At 42.8% G+C, this 20452-nt stretch overlaps 1 protein-coding gene and 1 long non-coding RNA gene across 2 annotated transcripts in view; one reads left to right on the top strand and one right to left on the bottom strand.

The window, feature by feature from the left end:
- Positions 1-20452, top strand: part of SLU7 (SLU7 homolog, splicing factor) — an 867785-nt gene that overhangs the window by 764619 nt on the left and 82714 nt on the right. The gene's annotated exons all lie outside the window — the stretch shown is intronic.
- On the bottom strand, positions 12226-18710 carry LOC126957227 (uncharacterized). The gene is made up of 2 exons (XR_007726698.1): positions 14969-18710; positions 12226-14346 (listed from the first exon to the last, which is right to left on the bottom strand). It is a non-coding gene; the product is annotated as an uncharacterized LOC126957227 (long non-coding RNA).

Genomic DNA, 20452 nt, shown 5'->3' on the forward strand with positions numbered 1-20452 from the left:
CAGACATCTGTCCATGAAATGGGGATTAAATATTTATCTTCTTTACAGGATTCACAATGATGAATTTAGATGATTGGTTTGCATGTACTACCTTGCACCATTTAGGGAACAACTGAAATTATCAAAAATAATTTCAAGGAATTATTTTTGCTGGGCACACTGGTTTGTGCCTGTAATCCCAGCTATTCAGGAAGCTGGAGCTGGAGGATCACTTGAGCCTGGGCATTTGAGACCAGCCTGGGTGCCTGGGCAATACAGTCAAACTCTGTCTTTAAAAAAAAAAAAGAAAAAAAAAAGTAATTATCTTAGACTAACAAGTACACATGCATATTTGTCCACTGTGTTCACGGTGAGAATAACCAGAGATAGTTAAACTAGTTAACTATAGTTAAACTAGTTAATAGTTAAACTATTTCATGAAGGCAGCTCCTTTCCTAAAACAATAGATGTCGTTCATTGAACAACTATTGTAGGTAAAGGATATTTTAATTTGTTATTTCTAACTCTTACAACAACATTAAGAAGAAGGTTTTATTATCTTTTTTTAGGGATGAGATGACTGAGACATAAGGGGTTTAATCACTTTCCAAGATAACACAGCTAGTATGTGGGAGATCCCACCCCCAATCTGCCTGACCCCAAATGCCCATGTCCCGTCCACTGTGCAACATAGCTGCTCCCTGAGCATGGTTCTCTGAATGACATTGAGACTTGCTGAAAATAACTGAAGGGACAGATTGAGGGCTCATGAACATATTTACTCATGGATGGATCACAGTGTTTGTTTGTTTGTTTGTTTGTTTTGAGACAGAGTCTCATTCTGTTGCCCAGGCTGGAGTAGAGTAGCATGAGCACAGCTCACTACAGATTCCACCTCCAGGGCTCATGTTTCCCAAGTACCTGGGACTATAGGCTTGCCCCACCATGCCCAGTTAATTTTTGTTAATTTTTTATAGATATAGGGTTTCACTCTGCTGCCCAGGCTGGTCTTGAACTCCTGATCTCAAGTGATCCTCCTGCCTCAGCCTCCCCGAATGCTGAGATTACAGGCATTAGCCACCGTGCCGATCTGGATGAAAGTTTTTTAAAGTACCACATGTATTAGATTGAAAAAATTATGGTATATCTATACTTTGGAATATTATAGATATTATTTAAAAGAATGGGGCAGACTGACATGTATTTGCACAAAGAACTGAGCTTTACTGTTAGCTATGTCTACTCTGATCCTATTTTTTTAACATTACATTTATATATAGGTAGGAGGTGGAGAATTACAGGAGAGTTCAGTTCCCATTCTTAACACTTCCATCTTGATTGAATTTTTACATTTGCATATTTTTTAATCAAAAAAATAGAAAAACAATCTGCCAAAATTATTAGTTACCCTTCTCCTTCCCCTCTGACTCCTGAATTTCATGCCTCTGTATGGCACATCAGGATCCAGGCCCCTGTGTCTACAGCTCCAGCAATGAGAAACCTATTGTCTCACATTAGAAGACCTGAGGAAGGATAGAACTTGGGTTGGTGAACTCAGTGGTTCGTGGGTGTCAAACGGCATCTTTGCACTCTCCCATTTTCAACAGGAGATCTAGCTCCCTGTCCATCGTTTCCTAGTTGCCACAGTTCAAAATACCACAAGCTGCTACGATAATGTCCAGCAGAAAAAGAGGCAACTATTTCTTCCTATGCGACTCTTCCTAGCAGCAAGAAAAACCTATACAATGATCTCCCCTCTTCCACAGTTTTGCTTTCCTCGGTTTCAGTTACCTGTGGTCACCCAGGGCCCAAAAATACTAAATGAAAAATTCCAGAGATAAACAATTTATGAGTTTTCAATCACGCATTGTTCTGAGTAGCGTGATGAAATCCTGCACCGTCCCACACCATCCCACCCGGGATGCGAATCGCCCCTTTATCCAGCACCTCCACACTGTCTACGCTACCCACCCACTAATCACTTAGTCAGATCTTGTTATCAGATCTACTGTCACAGTATCTGTATCCCAGTGCTTGGGTTCAAGTAACCCTTATTTTACTTAATAATGGCCCCAAAGAACAAGAGGAGTAGTGGTGGCAATTTAAATATGCTAGGGAAGCCTAAAATGCTTCCTTTACATGAAAAGGTGGAAGTTCTCAATAAGCAATGAAATCATTTGCTGATGCTGCTAATATCTACAGTATGAACGAATCTTCTACCCGTGAAATTGTGAGGAAGGAAAAAGAAATTCATGCTAGTTTTACTGTCACACCTCAGATTGCAAAAGTTACAGCCACAGTGTGTGATAAGTGCTTAGTTAAGTTGGAAAAGGCATTACATTTGTTAACAGAAACGTGTTCTGACTGATGGCAGTCTGTTTCAGTACTATTCTTGGTTTCAGGCTTCCAGTGGGAGTCTTGGAATGTCTCACCCATGGGTAGGGGGAACCACTGTGCTAGAGACAGCCCCAGAAGACTTCTCACAGCCTACTGGTCAGAACTGCATCACACGTCCTGCTAATGCAAGCATCGGTGGAGTGAGGGCACCAAACCTGGATGGGACAAACAATTGGATCTCCGGGGCTGGGAAGCTCAGCTTCCTTTGAGGCACATGGCTTGCCTACTCTCTGAACAATATTGGGGTTCCATTATCTAGGAAAAAGAATGGGGCCAGGGGCAGTGGCTCACACCTGTAATCCCAGCACTTTGGGAGGCCAAGGCGGACGGATCACTTGAGGTTAGGAGTATGAGACCACCCTGGCCAACATGGTGAAACCCTGTCTCTACGAAAAACACAAAAAATTAGCCAGGCATGGTGGCACGTGCCTGTAGTCCCAGCTACTTGGGAAGCTGAGGCATGAGAATCACTGGAACTCAGGAGGTGGAGGTTGCAGAGAGCCAAGATCATGCCACTGCACTCCACCTTGGGAGACAGAGCAAGACTCCATCGAAAGAGAGAGAGAGAGAGAGAGAGAGAGAGAGAGAGAGAAGAAGAAGAAGAAGAAGAAGAAGAAGAAGAAGAAGAAGAAGAAGAAGAAGAAGAAGAAGAAGAAGAAGAAGAAGAAGAAGAAGAAGAAGAAGAAGAAGAAGAAGAAGAAGAAGAAGAAGAAGAAGAAGAAGAAGAAGAAGAAGAAAAGGAAGGAAGGAAGGAAGGAAGGAAGGAAGGAAGGAAGGAAGGAAGGAAGGAAGGAAGGAAGGAAGGAAGGAAGGAAGGAAGGAAGGAAGGAAGGAAAGGGAGGGAGGGAGGGAGGAAGGAAGGAAGGAAGGAAGGAAGGAAGGAAGGAAGGAAGGAAGGAAGGAAGGAAGGAAGGGGAAGGAAGGAAGGAAGGGGAAGGAAGGAAGGAGGAGAGAGAGAAAGAGAGAGAGAGAGAAAGAGAGAGAGAGAGGGAGAGAAAGAGGGAGAGAGAGGGACAGAGAGAGGGAGAGAGAGAGGGAGAAAGAAAGAGAGAGAGAGAGAGAGAGAGAAAGAGAGAAAGTGAAACACTCATGGAGACATAAACAATGGTGTCACAACTAATTCCTAAATTAACTATGATACCAGCCTCTTGTGAATGTTCTTATCCAACAATGCTATGTGCCTCTGTCCTCTCACCCTATATATTCTCAGAAGCACACTGTTTCTGAACCAGGAACACTAGGTTTATAGACCATTTGAATTGTTAAAGTGTTAACTAAACTGCTCCTGTATTTGTTACTGTTACTTATGCTGACAGTGATATTCTGTCTCTGGGGTGGGCTGTGGGAAATGTCACTGTAAAGATGATTGAAATACACTGATGAAAACCTGCTTCCCTAAAGATCTAAAGCCATGGTCCAGTTGACTTCAGAAATGGCAAATTCTGAAAGTAAGCAAGTAAATGGTTTTTGGTGGTGGGTAATATATAGCTCAGTTTAGCAGGATATATGGTATTTGACAAGGATTGAGCTGAATCGATTTTAGGGAACTTGAAAAACAGGTAGACCTGTCTTGGAGGTTTTACAACGCTTTCTGAAGGTAGAGTTTAATGCCCTCTACCATTCCTCAAAAAATGGAAGACACCAGCCTGTATAGTTCAACCATCTGTCCATCTGAAAAGTCATCAAAACAGAGGTATCAAGTCCTGTGTTGCAAACTCGAGAAATCTCTGATGTGGAATCAATGATTTTTCTGGTAGACAAGGTGGCCTCACAGGACTGAGAGTAAGAAAGAGAAGGAAAAGGAGATGCTTTCCCAGCCCCATCAAAGCTGGACTCATCCTTATCTTTTTTTTTTTTTTTTTTTTTTTTTTTTTTTTTTTTTGAGACGGAGTCTCGCTCTGTCACCCAGGCTGGAGTGCAGTGGCCGGATCTCAGCTCACTGCAAGCTCCGCCTCCCGGGTTCCCGCCATTCTCCTGCCTCAGCCTCCCGAGTAGCTGGGACTACTTTTGCTGGGACTACAGGCGCCCGCCACCTCGCCCGGCTAGTTTTTTGTATTTTTTAGTAGAGACGGGGTTTCACCGGGTTAGCCAGGATGGTCTCAATCTCCTGACCTCGTGATCCACCCGTCGGTCTCGGCCTCCCAAAGTGCTGGGATTACATGCTTGAGCCACCGCGCCCGGCCTCATTCTTATCTTTATTTCTTCCCCTGCTCATCATCGCTGCTGTAAAAGGGGGGAAATTTCCTCTACCTTTGGAGGCTGAGTGGCCGCGCCTGCAAAGTAAACTGTCAAAAGACAGATTAACAGGAGGTGGGGGGAGCATACAAACTTTGTGTGATTTTATAAGTTTATGTGGCCTGTGGAGGTGGTTCATAAACTAGAGGAAACACGCCCAAAAAAGTGACAAGGCTTGGAGGCTTTTAAATCATTGCAACAAAGGATGATACATTTGTAGAGATGTGACAAGACACGGGAAAGGGGGTTTGGGTTTTAGGCTTCCCAAAACTGTAGGAGGTAAATACAGGGGGAAAACTCAAGGAAGGTAAGAGCTATCTTTGCGAAGTTTGTTTATGCAGGTCCGATTCGGTGCAGCTTTCCATCTCCTTCAAGGCCATAAAACTTCCCCAAGAAAAGGGATTTATGACAGTCCTCATTTCTCAGAAGTTTCTGCTTTTAGTCAGATAAGGGATGCTTAGGGAAAGCTTCTTTCTGCATCTGTTGAATCTCAAATGCCTTCAGCTCAAAATAATCCTTCTGCTACAGAAGCATATTTTGAAGTGGTATATTCTGATTCCCCACTCTCCCTCGTCCCCTAGCGTGCTCTTCTTGACTTTGACTTGCGCCTTGTGCTGGATGTCCAGTTTGTCTCCTGGGCCATTCTCCACTCTTCTCTGCCCTACTTTGTGCTCTCAGAGGCTGACCTGTAGGAAGGCATCAAAGGCTCGTTGCCCTCTGACTTCCAATTGGCAGGAGATGAAAGGGAAGGAATAGAGACAACTTGGAGCATGAGCTTGGGGTATTTATTCTCCAAGTTGTCTCCCTGTGGAGTCCCCAAGTACTGGCTGCTTTTCACTGCAAAAGATGTTAGCTCAAATAAGGCAGTCCTCCCCTGTCTCCCCAGTTTCAGTAACCCGCCCTCTCATCTACCCCTAAAGGCTTAGGAGTGGTAATGGAGCCCTACTATTACTAATCTAGGGTTCTGCACTATGCCTTGCAGTTTCCCTACACTCTACCCACGCCTTTGTAAATAGTTTCTTTATGAAACTCTGCTTGAGTTATCCTAATTTGAGGATGCCATCTGTTTCCTGCTGATACACTGCTCTAATTTGATCTTATATGGGTTGAATGTTTTTGCTTAGTGATATTTTTGTGTTCCTGCCTCCTGAATAACCACTCTGCATAGTGGCAAAGACTTCAGCCTCTGAAGTTGCATAGAAGTGGGTTCATATCACACTCCACCTTCTACAGTTAGAAAACCTTGGCCAGTCACTTCACCTCTTTGAGCCTCAGTTTCTTTGTCTGCAAGTGGCAGTAACAATGATAATAATAATAATAATAGTGGTATCTACTCCATTGAGATTCCATGTGGATCAAATGAGACAATAGGAGTGATGAGGAGTGTGACAAATGACAGCTCTCATACCCCATCTAAAAGTGGCTCCACCTGCCGAGTGTGGTGGCTCACGCCTGTAACCCCAGCACTTTGGGAGGCCGAGATGGGTGGATCACCTGAGGTCAGGAGTTTAAGACCACCCTGGCCAACATGGTGAAACCCCATCTCTATGAAAAACACAAAAATTAGCCGGGCGTGGTGGTGTATGCCTGTGATCCCAGCTACTCGGAAGGCTAAGGCAGCAGAATCACTTGAACTGGGGAAGCGGAGGTTGCAGTGAGCCGAGATCATGCCACTGCACTCCAGCCTGGGCAACAGAGCAAGAATCCATCTCAATAAATAAATAAATAAATAAATAAATAAATAAATAAATAAAGTGGCTTCCTGGATCCAGGTGATAGTTGTCATGAAAAAAAGGCAGCCCAGAGTTGTCACTTCTTTTGGTACTTCAAACAGCCAGAAATCTAGTTTTATATATGAAAACTCCCCTTTACTAGAACATCAATTCCATGAAGACAGTAATGACTATTTTATTCATTAATGTATTCCCACTGATTAGAATTGTCATTTTGAATTTCTGATTTAAAAATAATCACAATTGAAAATCACTAATAAATAATGTATCCTTTTAGAACCCCCTCTAACTAAAAGAAAGTGGGTTACAGCCAATCATTTTCAGAATCTCCATTACGTAGCCCCTAGTTCAGATCACCTGCAACCAGACACGTAATAAATGTGTTCTGGGCTGAGAGAAGAGATACAACTACTACTTTCAGCCCAAACGGTCCATGGAGCCTCCTCTCCCCTGTCACAGCCTGAAGATAGGAATCCAGTGAGCTGCAGATTTGTTACCAAGTTTATAAATGCCAAGGAGACAGCTCTCCAGCAAAAGAATGACTCAGTAGACACGTTGCAGATAAATAATGTATGAAACCACTTCTATTTTAATAGCACGTTGCGGTGACACTAATATTGATGAAAATGTTGGCATGTATTAGATGGTGTTATATTCAGTGAGAGATGAGGTTTGGCAGGCACTGGACCACTTCCAACCATAATCCAAGCCAGAGATGTGATATACACCAATTCTTAGCCGATGGTTGGTCCCTGTATGAAATCGGCTGCTAGGAAAAATAAGACCAACACTTGACCAGGGCAGATATCTTGTGGCCATTTGTCTTGGTCAGCTTGTACTACCATAACAAAATACCATAGAATGGGTGGCTTAAAAAAACAAATTTATTTTCTCACAGTTTGGAAGCTAGAAGTCTGAGATTAGGATGACAACATGGTGAAGTTTTGTGCCTTCTCACTGTGTCGCCATGAGGGGTGGGGGTGGCGATGGGGTAGGAGAGAGAGAGAGATTGAATCTTCCTCTTCCTATAAGACCACAGTCCTATTGAAACAGGGCCCCACCCTTATGACCTCATTTTACCGTAATAACCTCCTAGACCCTATCTTTAGATACAGTCACACTGGGGGGTTAGGGCTTCAACATATGAATTCTGGGGGACATAATTTAATCCATAGCAAAAGTGATGCCCAGGCCAGGTGCAGTGGCTCAAGCCTGTAATCCCAGGATTTTGGGAGGCAGAGGCAGGTGGATCACTTGACGTCAGGAGTCAAGACCAGCCTGACCAACACGGTGAAATCCTGTCTCTACTAAAAATATAAAAATTAGCCAGCCATAGTGGCACATGCCTGTAATCCCAGCTACTTGGGAGACTGAGGCATGAGAGTCGCTTGAACCCGGGAGGTGGAGGCTGCAGTGAGTTGAGATCGTGCCACTGCACTCCAGCCTGGGTGACAGAGTGGACCCTGTCTCAAAAAAAAAAAAAAAAAAGAAAGAAAAAAAGAAAAAAATCTTTCCCAAGCTCTCTTCCACTCCAGAGGTTGAAAAAGTTAAACAGTCATTTTCCCAGTCTCTTCTGGAGTTGGCAGTGGTCATGAAAAACACAATAATGCATGAGTGGAATTCTCCTGGGGAGACAAAGGGGATTCTGGAAAGAAAATGTGCTTTCCTGATAAAAGGAGCAGACGTGACCAGTCCACACCATCAGTTTCTCTCCCTTCCTCTCTTGAATCAGGATGTAATATCTACGACCTTTGCAGCCATTTTAAAACCAAGAGGCACAAGAGAAAAGTTCTGCAGTGACAACAGCCTTGATGTCACTGAGCCTCGAACCCAAATGCTAGTAGTAGTTGCCCGTATTCAGAATGGCTAAGAACAAATAAATGCCTGTTTGTATAAGACTCTGGAAGCTGGATGTTTTGCTAGACACAAATGAATGTGCTGTGATACTTAGCCTCTGTGTGTGTCTGTGACATCATCTATATAATGGGAATGATAACAGTATCTACTGTTGTTGTGGGAGATGAGGGCTTTAATGAGAAGCTCTTCAAAGTATTGAAATAGAGATTGGCACATAGTAAATCCTCAACACTAGCACTGTTATGTAGTAATGCAAAATACATTTATTTATACTGTTTTTTGCACTCCTAAAATCATCACAAATAATTCTCAAATAAATGCAAACAAGAAGCTAAAGGAAATAGAGACAGATATGTGGGGGAAAAAAATAGCAGCAGATTTAGAGTCAGGAGACCCAGGTTCAGAATATCTGATAATAAGGAAACGATCATGTAAATGAAGGCGCATCCACCCCTTGAACTACTTATGCACCCATTTAAAATGCATAAAAAGACCATGCAAGGACATGAGGAAAAGCACACTCTAAAACGTTAAACAACAGAACACAGAACACAGATACACAAATTAAAAAGATAATCCCAATCGTGTAAAAGAAAAGAAAAAAGTGAAAATGAAAAGAAACCCAAAATGGTAATCTATAAGCGAATAGATAACGTTTTTCTCCTATGATATTCTGAATTCTCCAAATTTCCAGTTAAAAAAATACATAATTGCATAATTTAAAATTTTAATAATTTCAAACTTTCTCTTTTATAGTTTCCCATATATTCAAACTTATTTGCCATAAATTCATACTACATATATAAAAAGAAAAGTAAGTTTTTAAAATAAGAAAATATGGCCAGGTGTGGTGGCTCATACCTGTAATCCCAGCACTTTGGGAGGCTGAGGCAGGTGGATCACTTGAGGTCAAGAGTTCCAGAGCAGCCTGGCCGACAAGGCAAAACCCCATCTCCACTAAAAATTCAAAAACTAGTCAGGCATGGTGGTGCACGTCTGTAACTCTAGCTACTCAGGAACCTGAAGCAGGAGAATCGCTTGAACTCGAGAGGTAGAGGTTGCAGTGAGCTGAGATCGCACCATTACACTCCAGCCTGGGTGACAGAGTGAGACTGTCTCAGAAAAAAAAAAAAAAAAAAAAAAAAAGTGCTGACCAGAGACAGTGAAATCTGACCAGTCTTAGGAGCACTGCAGGACCCAAAGAAAAAGCACATATGGTTTCTTAATTATCACATATTTTAAAGTATAACTGTGTCCCAGGGGTGAAATTGGTCATGGACAGGGGCTCACTCCTGCTGACCAAAGGCACAGGTGGAGGAATAAGTCATAGTGGGCCTCAAAGCATGCTCTTCTGTTTTCATTCACATTGGAGAAACTGAGGCTAAAGATTTTTTTTCTTTCCTTCCAAGTTTATGTATATTCGTATACTTTTTTAGGTAAAAATGAACTTTTTGCTATGGGGATCTTGATTTTGAGGCTCTACGTCACCAATTACCAGCTATATGGCACGGGGGACAGATAAGTTGCAAAATCTTCTGAAAATTCCACTTTCCTATCTCTAAAATTAGGATTACAAGAAGAGCTATGGCCAGGCACAGTGGCTCACGCCTGTAATCCCAGGACTTTGGGAGGCTGAGGCAGCCAGATCACTGGTCAGGAGTTCGAGACCAGCCTGGCCAACATGGCGAAACCCCATCTCTACTAAAAATACAAAAATTAGCCGGGCGTGGTGGCAGGCACCTGTAATCCCAGCTACTCAGGAGGCTGAGGCAGGGAGAATTGCTTGAACCCGGGAGGCGGAACTTGCAGTGAGCTGAGACCACGCCACTATACTTCAGCCTGGGTGACAAAGCAAGACTCTGCCTCAAAAAAAAAAAAAAAAAAAAAAAGAAGAGCTACTTCACTGAAGAATGTGGTGTTCAACAAATATACTAATGTGTGTTAAAGTGCTTTACAAACTGTAAATCCTAATACAGTACAAACTTGAGTGAAAGGAACATAGGCTCTCCCTGTGCAGTCTAACTGTGACACTTAACATGTTGTGTGTGAAATTCAAGCAAATTATGTAACCTCCCTGAGCCTCAGTTTTCAGATAGAGAAAATAGAGAAATCTTTCTTTAATACAAGATACCTGGAGCATTGTAAATATCCAATAAAGAAAAGTTCTAATTATATTTGCTGCACTTTCCCAGGAATAATCAAAGTTAACTCTTCTACTTGGAAGGCCTTCTGCAGGAGATAGGAGCAGAACGTCCTTAAAAACTGTTGTGAAATCACCTTAGTGCTAACAAGAGCAAAGAGGAACTAGACAAGATGGCTTGTTTCCTGGTTTCCTGCCCCCAGAGCATTTTTCCAGACTCTCTGACCACCTGGACACCCAAACTGGGAGCTGTCTCTCTGAAATATTATTAGAAAAGAGGGCAAAAGTCTAGATGTGAGAAAATATGAAAAAAGAAATTTCCCTTTTAACTAACAAAGGTTTGACTGCTGGCAGGACTTAGGAAACCACTGTGTCCCTAAATCACTGAATCCCAGCAACCTAGAACCAGGGAAAGTCAGACTGTGAGGTAGTTTGTCCAACTTTCCACCTCGTCCCATTAATGTGAGCTGATAAATTGTGACCTTCCCCTGTTATTGGAGGATGGCAAATCAATACTTCCATTATCATTATTATTACTCCCAAGGCACCTCTCTAGCAGCATGTGAGCTATTCTATCCCAAGCACAGAGCAGAAAGGATGGCTAATCTGCTTCTGAGACCCCATCAATCACGACAGGAAGAGAAAGGATGAATTGGAAAGAAGAAACATAACAGTACGGAGGGGGAAAACAGCATTTGAAAAAGCCTAGAATAGTTGCTCTAAGTGTTGTCCTAGGACCTCCTTGATGACATTCAGTGAGGGATGGTTAAAATGACAGATCCCTGGAAATGCTTAGTCTGTGGGTCAGGGGTATGACCCAGGAGCCTGCCTTAATTGACAACTTCTTCAGGTGGTTTTATGCACCTAAAGTTTGCACATTAAAAACCTAGAGATCTACCATTCACTGGTGGAAATATCACTTTAATGATCTTGAAGTTTTGTGGTCCTGTTGTTCATCTCTCAGAAATAAGTTTTGCGGAATACTTGCATGCATACTTGTAGGAGTGGGCCAGCATCTTTCATGTCAATGTCAGCTATATTTCAGTTCCAGGGGAATGGAGATGTCCCTTGATTGACCCTATCAGTACTAAAACTTTAGTGTGCATAAAAGTCAGCCAAAGGGTTGGTAAAACAGAAATTGCTGGGCCCTACCCCTAGAGTTTTCTATTCAGGGGGTCTTGAGTGGGGCCTGAAAATTTACATTTCTAAAAAGTTCACAGGTTGGTTGGCTAATCCAAAAGTCATTCCCAGGCTAAGCGTGGTGGCTCATGCCTGTAATCCCAACACTTTTGGGGGCTGAGGTGGACAAATCACCTGCAGTCAGGAGTTTAAGACCAGCTTGGCCAACAAGGCAAAATCCCATCTCTACTAAAAATACAAAAATTACCTGGGCATAGTAGCAGGCTCCTGTAATCCCAGCTACTTGAACCCAGGAGGCGGAGGTTGCAGTGAGCCAAGATTGTGCCACCACACTCCAGCTTGGGTGACAGAGTGACTCAAAAAAAGTCACAGGTGATACTGATGCTGCTGGTCCAAGAAACACATTTAAAACCACTGGCACACATGGATGGATTTTTGGAGAGTGCTCTTTTTTTATTTAGGCAGAAAAGCATAATTAAGGAAGAGAGGAAAAAAATCACTTGCAGTCTTAACACCCACTACCCACTGGACATCCATACACTTACATGGACACACACACATTTCTCCTCTTGCAAAAAAAAAAAAAAAAAAGAATCACACTACATATTATCCTGTGCCTCTCTTCTTCGTGGGACAACAAATCAGGGCTCTCTCTCCACTCCTCCATGACCCACCTGTACAACATACTGTCTAAGAAATGCACAGCATGAGTACTATCTGGACTCATCCCAGTTGGGTGTTATATTGTCTTCAATAACTTTATTATTGTAACTAAACATGTTCTAAGTCAAACAACAGAGAAAAATACAAAAAAAAAAGAAAAACACATCTCAAATCCCACCATCTCAGAGATAATCGTTGTCAACAAATCAATGTACATCTTTCAACACAAGTATTCCTACATGCATTTATTATTTTACATAAACTGAATCATAGACACCAAGTTATTTTGCAACATGCTTTTTCCACTTACATAAACCAAGTTTTGATAAAGCAAATACAACCTCAAAAATCTTTGAGAAATGTACTATCTAATGGAATCTTAACACAAACTCTTTATAAAAGGAAGCATTCCTTTATACAGTGAATTTCTGCCTACTCTTCACAGATACACCAGGTTAATTTTTTAATGTGTGTGTGTATCTGCGAATTCCATATTTCTTATTAGGTTTGCTTCAGGAATAGTGCCCCTGAAATTAAAATGAGCCTTTTGTACTAAATTGGAGTTCTGAGCCAAAGTCAGTGTCTACAGCACAGACGAGGTGAAACCCAGAGCACTTGGAACTTCTAGTATACATTCTGGATTTTCTCCATCAGTCTAGGACTGAAGACACCGATCTCTGGTCTCAGTTGAGATTTCACCAAGGTTCTGGTTCTAGAATGAGTCACTGGCTAAGGGTCTGATAAGCAAAGGGCGGAAGTGGGCAGAATGTGAGAAGGGTGGGGGAGGTCCTTGATCTGATCAGTACAACCCAGAGAACACACCCATGTCCCACACGCTTGCCAGGGGGCCTTCATAATAACCAAGCACCCCTTTGCATCTGTAGAACGTGGTTACGTGTTTTTTAATTTGCCATCTTGTTGTTAATTTGTCCCCATTTTCCAGATGAGGCTTGGTGAGATTCACTGAGATCATGCATACAAAGCCCTGAGCACAGTGCTCAGCACATAGTCGGTACTCAGTAAACCTCGGTGGCACTGAGAAGACAGACTGAGAATGAGCATGCTGTGGAGTCTTTCACTCGCCTCTCCTCTGGCACAGGTTACTCTTTCGTTCAGTAGACTGTAATAACATGGAAATTCCAGGACACCAAGAGACAATGATGAATCAAAAATCAGTTCCCAAAAGACAAGTCACATTCCTTATTCCCCATCAAATCTAAAGCCTGATAAAGTCTATATAGCACTCGTGAGACCTCTAACTTTCTGCCTAAAAGTGGTCATCATCACAGCAAACCTGAGCCTCAGAATGGACCTAGCTTACTTGGTGACAGAGGAGGGCAACAGAAGGACTTGGCCCACGGCACCCAGCTGACCATGTCAGCAAATAGAGAGGCCTTCAAAACCTTTGCATTCCTGTTCCGTGGAGAAACTGAGGATTGCAGTAAAGTCTAATTACAACCTCTTTTTGCCTTGTTTGAAATACAAGGGGACAATGTAGCCCTAATATATTTATAGAAGGAAGTAAAGATTCAAATAAAGGAAGAGGGGGACGAAAAGAAGGGCATACCCATGTTTCTCATCTTCTTTCACCACAGATCTTAAAAAGGAACCAGAAGCCTCAGCAGTCCATGCTAAAGAATCATTGTCACATTCTGTTATTCCCTCTGATTCCGTGAAGAGGGGGAAAAAAATCATTACATGGCAATGCCATGTGTCTCAAGCTTCATTAAAGAGATTTCTCCCAAGAGTCTCCTATAACAGCATGTAAAGCACTTACGACAGTACCTGAATCATCGTTAAGTAATCAATAAATGTAAACGAGTAGCAGCAGCAGCAGCAAGAAAGACTTGCTGAGATCATTCATTTAGCTACTTGGAACCCTGCTTAGCATAAAACTCAAGTCTTTTCACAATCAAATGAGTGTTTCTCACAGGAACCCACACTCCTTATTCCTTCAGAGCCTGAGACTCTGCCTTCTGTCTCCAGTCTTCCAAGCTCCTCAGCAGACTGAAGTTCTCCATGATCTACTCTCTCCAGTGTCCTCAAGCCCACGACGACAGAGATATCCCAGCTGAAGAACTGAATTTCACAGGTCTGACACTGACACAACCCATGGAATTCAGTTCTCAAAGCTGAGGATACACATAGGCTTTTCTGAGATGGTGCAAAGACCCCTCCTTGCAGTCCAGGCCTGTCCCAGCCCTGTAAAATACAAGAGTGAAAAGCCTGGTAAATCCAATGCAGCTGCTTCCCAGTACCAGGCCTAGTCCTGGTACTCATGAGTTATAAACATCAGAGGGGACCAGGTCAGCAGTCTGGAATGCTGATGTGGGTGGATCTCTTGAGCCCAGGAGTTCAAGACTAGCCTGGGCAACACGGAGAGACTTTGTCTCTACTAGAAACAAAAAATTAGCCATGCATTGTGGCATGTGGTGGGAGGATCACTTGAGCCTGGGAATTGGAAGATGCAGTGAGCTATCATTGCACCACTGCACTCCAGCCTGGGCCACAGAGACTCTGTTAAAACAAAAAAAAAATCTGGAGGGGATGTGCACAGTAGACACGCACATCATTAAGCATCATTAAATGTGGTAGCTGGCCTTTCCTGCCTCATGGCCCTTCCATATGCCATCCCCCTGGCCTGGAAAACTCGTTTGTCTCTTTAACATCACCTTATCCCGAGGTTCTTGCTTTCAATGTCACTTCCTCAGAGAGGCCATCTGTGGCAGAGATTGCTAATTGTTTGCCCAATATATATTCTCTTCTCCTAATAGAACCCTTAAGTGGTATCTGAACAGATGAACATCTGACTTTGTTTCCTCACCTGGTGTGACAAAGTGCTGAATGTGAGCAGGAGTGCCGAGTTTTGTACTGTTCCCCTCCCTCTTCGCAGGCTTGGACTGTAGGCATGGTGGAGAGCCACTGTGGACCATGCAGATGAGTGCAGCCCCCCAGGGAACAGCAGAGCAGCATGCCAGAAGAGCCCCAAAATGGTGAGGCTTCCATATGCACCCTAGACCGCTTACACCTGCACTGATAGATCAGCAAGAATGGAACATCTACCTTATTTAAGCCAGTGTTACTTGGGGATCTCTGTAAGAGCACTTGAATGTTTACCTACCGCCCCCCCATTAGCCTCCAGCTAGTCTCTTTCATAATATGGGATTCTTTTCCTTCACTATAATTTGTAATTGTTAGATAATTTTATATAATTATTAGATTAAAATTATCTCTCCAACAAGACTGTTTTCCACAAGCACAGAGACCATGCTAGTGTTTTTTAAATATGTACATAGGCCAGGTGTGGTGGCTCACACCTGTAATCTCGGAACTTTGGGAGGCTGAGGCAGGCGGATCACCTGAGGTCAGGAGTTCAAGTTTCACCTAACATGGTGAAACCCCATCTCTAATAAAAATACAAAAATTAGCCAGGCATGGTGGCACACACCTGTAGTCCCAGCTACTTGGGAGGCTGAGGCAGAAGAATCACTTGAACCTGGGAGGCAGAGGTTGCAGTGAGCTGAGATTGCACAATGGCACTCCAGCCTGGGTGACAAAGCGAGACTCCATCTCCAAAAAATAATAATAAAATAAAATAAGTACATGATAGCCTTATTGAGTTATAGCTCACATACTAGACAATTCACCTACGTAAAGTGAAAAACGCATTGGTTTTTTAGTATATTTGCAGAGTTGTACAACCATCATAATCAATTCCAGAACATTTTCATCATCCCAAAAATAGATCTCATAACCATTAGCAGTCAATCTCCATTCCCCTCCCTCACCCCTGGGGAATCACTGATCTACTTTCTGTCTATATATATGCTGGACATCTTATATAAATGAAATCATATAATCAGTGGCCTTTTGTGACTGACTTATTTCACTTAGGATAATGCTTTCAAGATATAGCCATGTTTTAATGAGTATCATTACATCCTTCCTATGGATGAATAATATTCCATCGTAAGGATCTACCACATTTTATGTATCCATTCATCAGCTGATGGGCATTTGGGTTGTTGCTACCTTTTGCCTATTTGATAATGCTTCTATGAATGAATACTCAGGTACAAGTTTTGTGTGGACATATGTTTGCATTTCTCATGGATGTGTGAACCCAAAAGTATCTGAGACAGATCTCAATCCATTTAGGAAGTTTATTTTGCCAAGGTTAAGCACATGCCTGTCACACAGCCTCAGAAGGTCCTGACAACATGTGCCCAAGGTGTTCGGGGCACAGCTTGCTTTTATACATTATAGGGAAAATATGAGACATCAATCAATATATGTAAGATGTACACTGGTTCAGTCTGGAGAGGTGGGACAACTAGAAGCGAGGTTGGGGGCTTCTAGATTACAGGTAGATGTGAGACAAACTGTTGCATGTTTTGGTCTCTGGTTAGCCTTTTACTGAATACACAATTTACATGTGAAAGGAGGGTAGAGGAATAGTCACTTATGCCTTAGTCTGGCTTACTGAAATAACAGGGTGGAGGAAGAAATCAGGCATGCATTGGTCTCACATGAGCAAGGAATGACTGCATTCTCTGTCTTTTGTCCACAAGGAATTTCCTTGTGGGCAAATTGTGAGGGAGGTATGTAGCTTTTTTATCTTTGTAGCTAGCTTGCGTAGGAATAAAATGGGAGGCAGGTTTGCCTAACACAGTTTCAGTTTGACTTCCCTTTGGCTTAGTGATTTTGGGAGTCCTGAGATCTATTTTCCTTTCACGGACGTATACCTAAGTGTGAAATTTCTGTGTCATAGGTTAACTCTATGGCTATCATTTTCCAAAGCGGCCACACTATTTTACAATTCCACCAGCAGTGTATGAGGGTTCCAGTTTCTCCACATCTTGCCAGTACTTGTTAATGTCTATCTTTTGAGTATAGTTATCCTAGTAGGTGTGAAGTGGTATCTCACTATGGTTTTGATTTGCATTTCCCTGATGGCTAACGATGTTGAGTATCTCTTCATGTGCTTACTGGCCATTTGTATAGCTTCTCTGGAGAAATGTCTATTCAGATTTTTTTGTCAATTTTGTAATTGAGTTGTTTGTATTTTTATTATTGAGTTGTAAGGGTTCTCTATATATCCTAGATACAAGCCCCACATGTATAATTTGCAAATATTTTCTCCCATTCTTTGGGTGGCTTTTTCCCTTTCTTAATGGGGTCTGTGCATGTGTTTTGTGTAACATTATTTCCAGCTTCTAGCATAATGTCTTGATCATAGTAGGAACTCCAGTGAAGGATAGATGGAAGGATGGAAGGAAGGAACAAAGGGAGGGAGGTGGAGAGGGGAGGAGAGAGGAGGGGAGGAAGGGAGGGAGGCTAGGTCTCAATAACGAAGGCTTCCATCACAACTGTCCCAGCACTGACTGACTAACTAGGGTAGACATTAAAAGCTGATTGAGCCAGTGCCCTTATACAAAGGCTGGAATGCAACAAAAGCCCACCAAAAGTTTTGCCTGGACACTAAAGCATGACAAAATAACAAAGGAATTCTTAACCGGACCCATTTAGGATTAAACAAGTTTTAATGGGGGTCTGAAGAAACTCCCCAGGCCTCCACAAACAAGTTTATTGGGGGTCTAAAGGAACTCCCTGAACCTCCCTGATTTAGCAGGAGACAAGATAAGTAACCACCCCAGCCCCTGGACCCATTTAGATTAAGTAAATTTACTGAGGCTCTAAAGGAAGGTCTTCAGGACTCAGACCTTAGTTACAGATTAAAAGAAATTAATCACTAATGTCTTTAGATGAACGCACACTTACATATAGACATATAGTTTAGAAAACTTTGTAATTTTGAGTTGGTCTAGTGATAATTTCCTGGCCTTCTCCCTGTAACCAGTTACAGAAATAAAAATTATCTTCCTCCCCAGTTCATCTGCATCTCGTTATTGGGCCCCGAGAAATAGCAGCCTGACCCTCAGTTTGGTCCAGGAACAGGAGGGAGCGAGAAAACAAAGGGAGGGAAGGGAGGGAAGGAGAGAGGGAGAGAGGGAAGGAGAGAGGGAGGGAGGGAAGGAGGGAGGGAGAGAAGGGAGGGGAAGGAGGGAGAGAGGAGAGGGAGGGAACTTACTTTTACAAACCACACAGTTTAATTTCCTTATTTTAAAGATGGGGAAACTGAAAAGTTAAAAACATTAAGATGACAGCATGATGAGATAATAAAAACAAGGTGATAGGCTGGGCACGGTAGCTCATGCCTGTAATCCCAGCTCTTAGGGAGGCCAAGGTGAGGGGATCACAAGGTCAGGAGTTTGAGACCAGCCTGGCCAACATGGTGAAACCCCATGTCTATTAAAAATGCAAAAATTAGCTGAGCATGATGGCACACACTTGTAGTCCCAGCTACTCAACAGGCTGAGGCAGGAGGATTGCTTGAACCTGGGAGGTGGAGGTTGCAGTGAGCTGAGATCATGCCACTGCACTCCAGCCTGGGTGACAGAGACTGTCTCCAAAAAAAAATGGTGACAGAAGTTAGAACTGGGTTTTAGCCCTAGCTTTTCTCCTACCAGCTGTGAGAACTAGACAGGTCATATAACCTCTCTACACATCAGAGACCTCCTTAGAAATGGTCCTCTCTCACCCATCAGGTATTGGAAGGAGCAAAGTAAACTAATGTATGAGAAACCATTGCTTGAACATGAGTTATAATTGAGGCCCAAGGTCAAATAGCTAAATCAGCCTGGTCAGAAAATGATGGCAGGCGGCCCAATTTCCAGTCCAGGATGAAGTGTAGGGAGCCATATTTTATTTTTCAGATTGTTGCTGATTTTCTTCACCAATTAGAAGATTTTCTGGTTCAGTACAGAAAAGGGCACCATTAAATTTGTGGCAAATCACACAAACCCTGGGTCCTCCCACCACTGATAGTCCTAAACAAGAAGTGTTGCTTCCACTAAATGTAGCCCCAAGCCGAGATTGTTTTATTCATGTTTTATTCATGATTGTTTTATCCCTGGCACCTAATCGTGCCTGGCATACGGCAGATGCACAAAAGTAGTGTTTAAATTGTGGACAAATGAATGAGTGGGTGAACAAATGAATGGCAACTGTAAAATAAACCTGAACCCCACTATCTTAATGAAGCCAGGGGGAATTAATCTACTGGTAGAAGGATTCTGGGGTAACATTTGCGTATATCTAGAGAAAGCAAAGTGTAACACTTAGACAACAGGCTCTGGGAGTTCTGCTGCCAGAGTTCTAATTCCAGCTCTGAGCCTGCCGTGAGTGCAGAGGGAAACAGCGGCAGCCACGCATTTTCATCTCTGCTTAAACTTGCATCTATTTATGTCTATCGCTGTGCTACATCCATGCCTTTCATTCCTTCTGTTCCATGCCAGGCTTCATGCTCCCGTTCAGTCATGGCCCTAAGCCAAAGCTCAGGCATTTTTTTTATTCTGGTTGGATCCACACAATTTGGTGATTACTATATAAACGTTTTGTATTGCTCATGCTGCAGCACCAAATCCGTTTACTCATAATGATTCACTAGAGACACTCACTTCCCTCAAGAGACATGTAATGGCTTCTCCATCACCCTCGTCGTGACCTTTTACACTTAGAATACAATGTAAATTATTTGAGAGTTTCCACTTTTTTAAGTAAGCCTCGCCTTCCCTTTCACATGAAGGAAAACCAAGACATGGAAGGGGAAAAGTGCTCCAACTTAGATGGTTTTGCCATGTAGCCCAGGCTGGTCTCAAATTCCTGGGCTCAAGCAATCCACTCACCTCGGCCTCCCAAAGTGCTGGTATTATAGGCATGAGACATCACAATCAGCCAACAAGGCACTTTCACGCAAATCTCACTTCACTCTCAAAAGCCATAAAAAAAAAAAAAACCATTGCCGTCCTCACTTGATTAAAAAAGAGGAGGAGGAGAAGGAAAAAGAAGAGAAGGAGGAGGAGGAGCAGCGGCTAAGCAGTTAAAACATTAACCTAACACAGACAACTAACACTTTTAACCATTTGGCCCCACTCTCTGGCTCCTGGAGACATAAACAAAAATGGTTTCTTCCCGAAAGGAATTCAAAGACTAGACAAGGTGGCAAGATATACAGATGAAAAATAAGTAACTGCAGAATGCTAGATAACTATGTACTCAGCCTGGCCTTCACAAGAGAGGCCAGCAGCTGGTAGAAAGGAGACGCTTTTTTCAATCCCTCTGCGGGTTCGGCAAGCTCTGCCTTCACAGCACACCTAGAATCTAACTGTTTACCCTCACCCAAGCCACCATCAGCTCCCACCTCGGAGACCTGCAACAGTGAGGTCTCCTGATTCCACTCCTGCCT

This window comes from Macaca thibetana, chromosome 6 (assembly GCF_024542745.1).
Source record: "Macaca thibetana thibetana isolate TM-01 chromosome 6, ASM2454274v1, whole genome shotgun sequence".
Lineage (NCBI taxonomy): Eukaryota > Metazoa > Chordata > Mammalia > Primates > Cercopithecidae > Macaca > Macaca thibetana.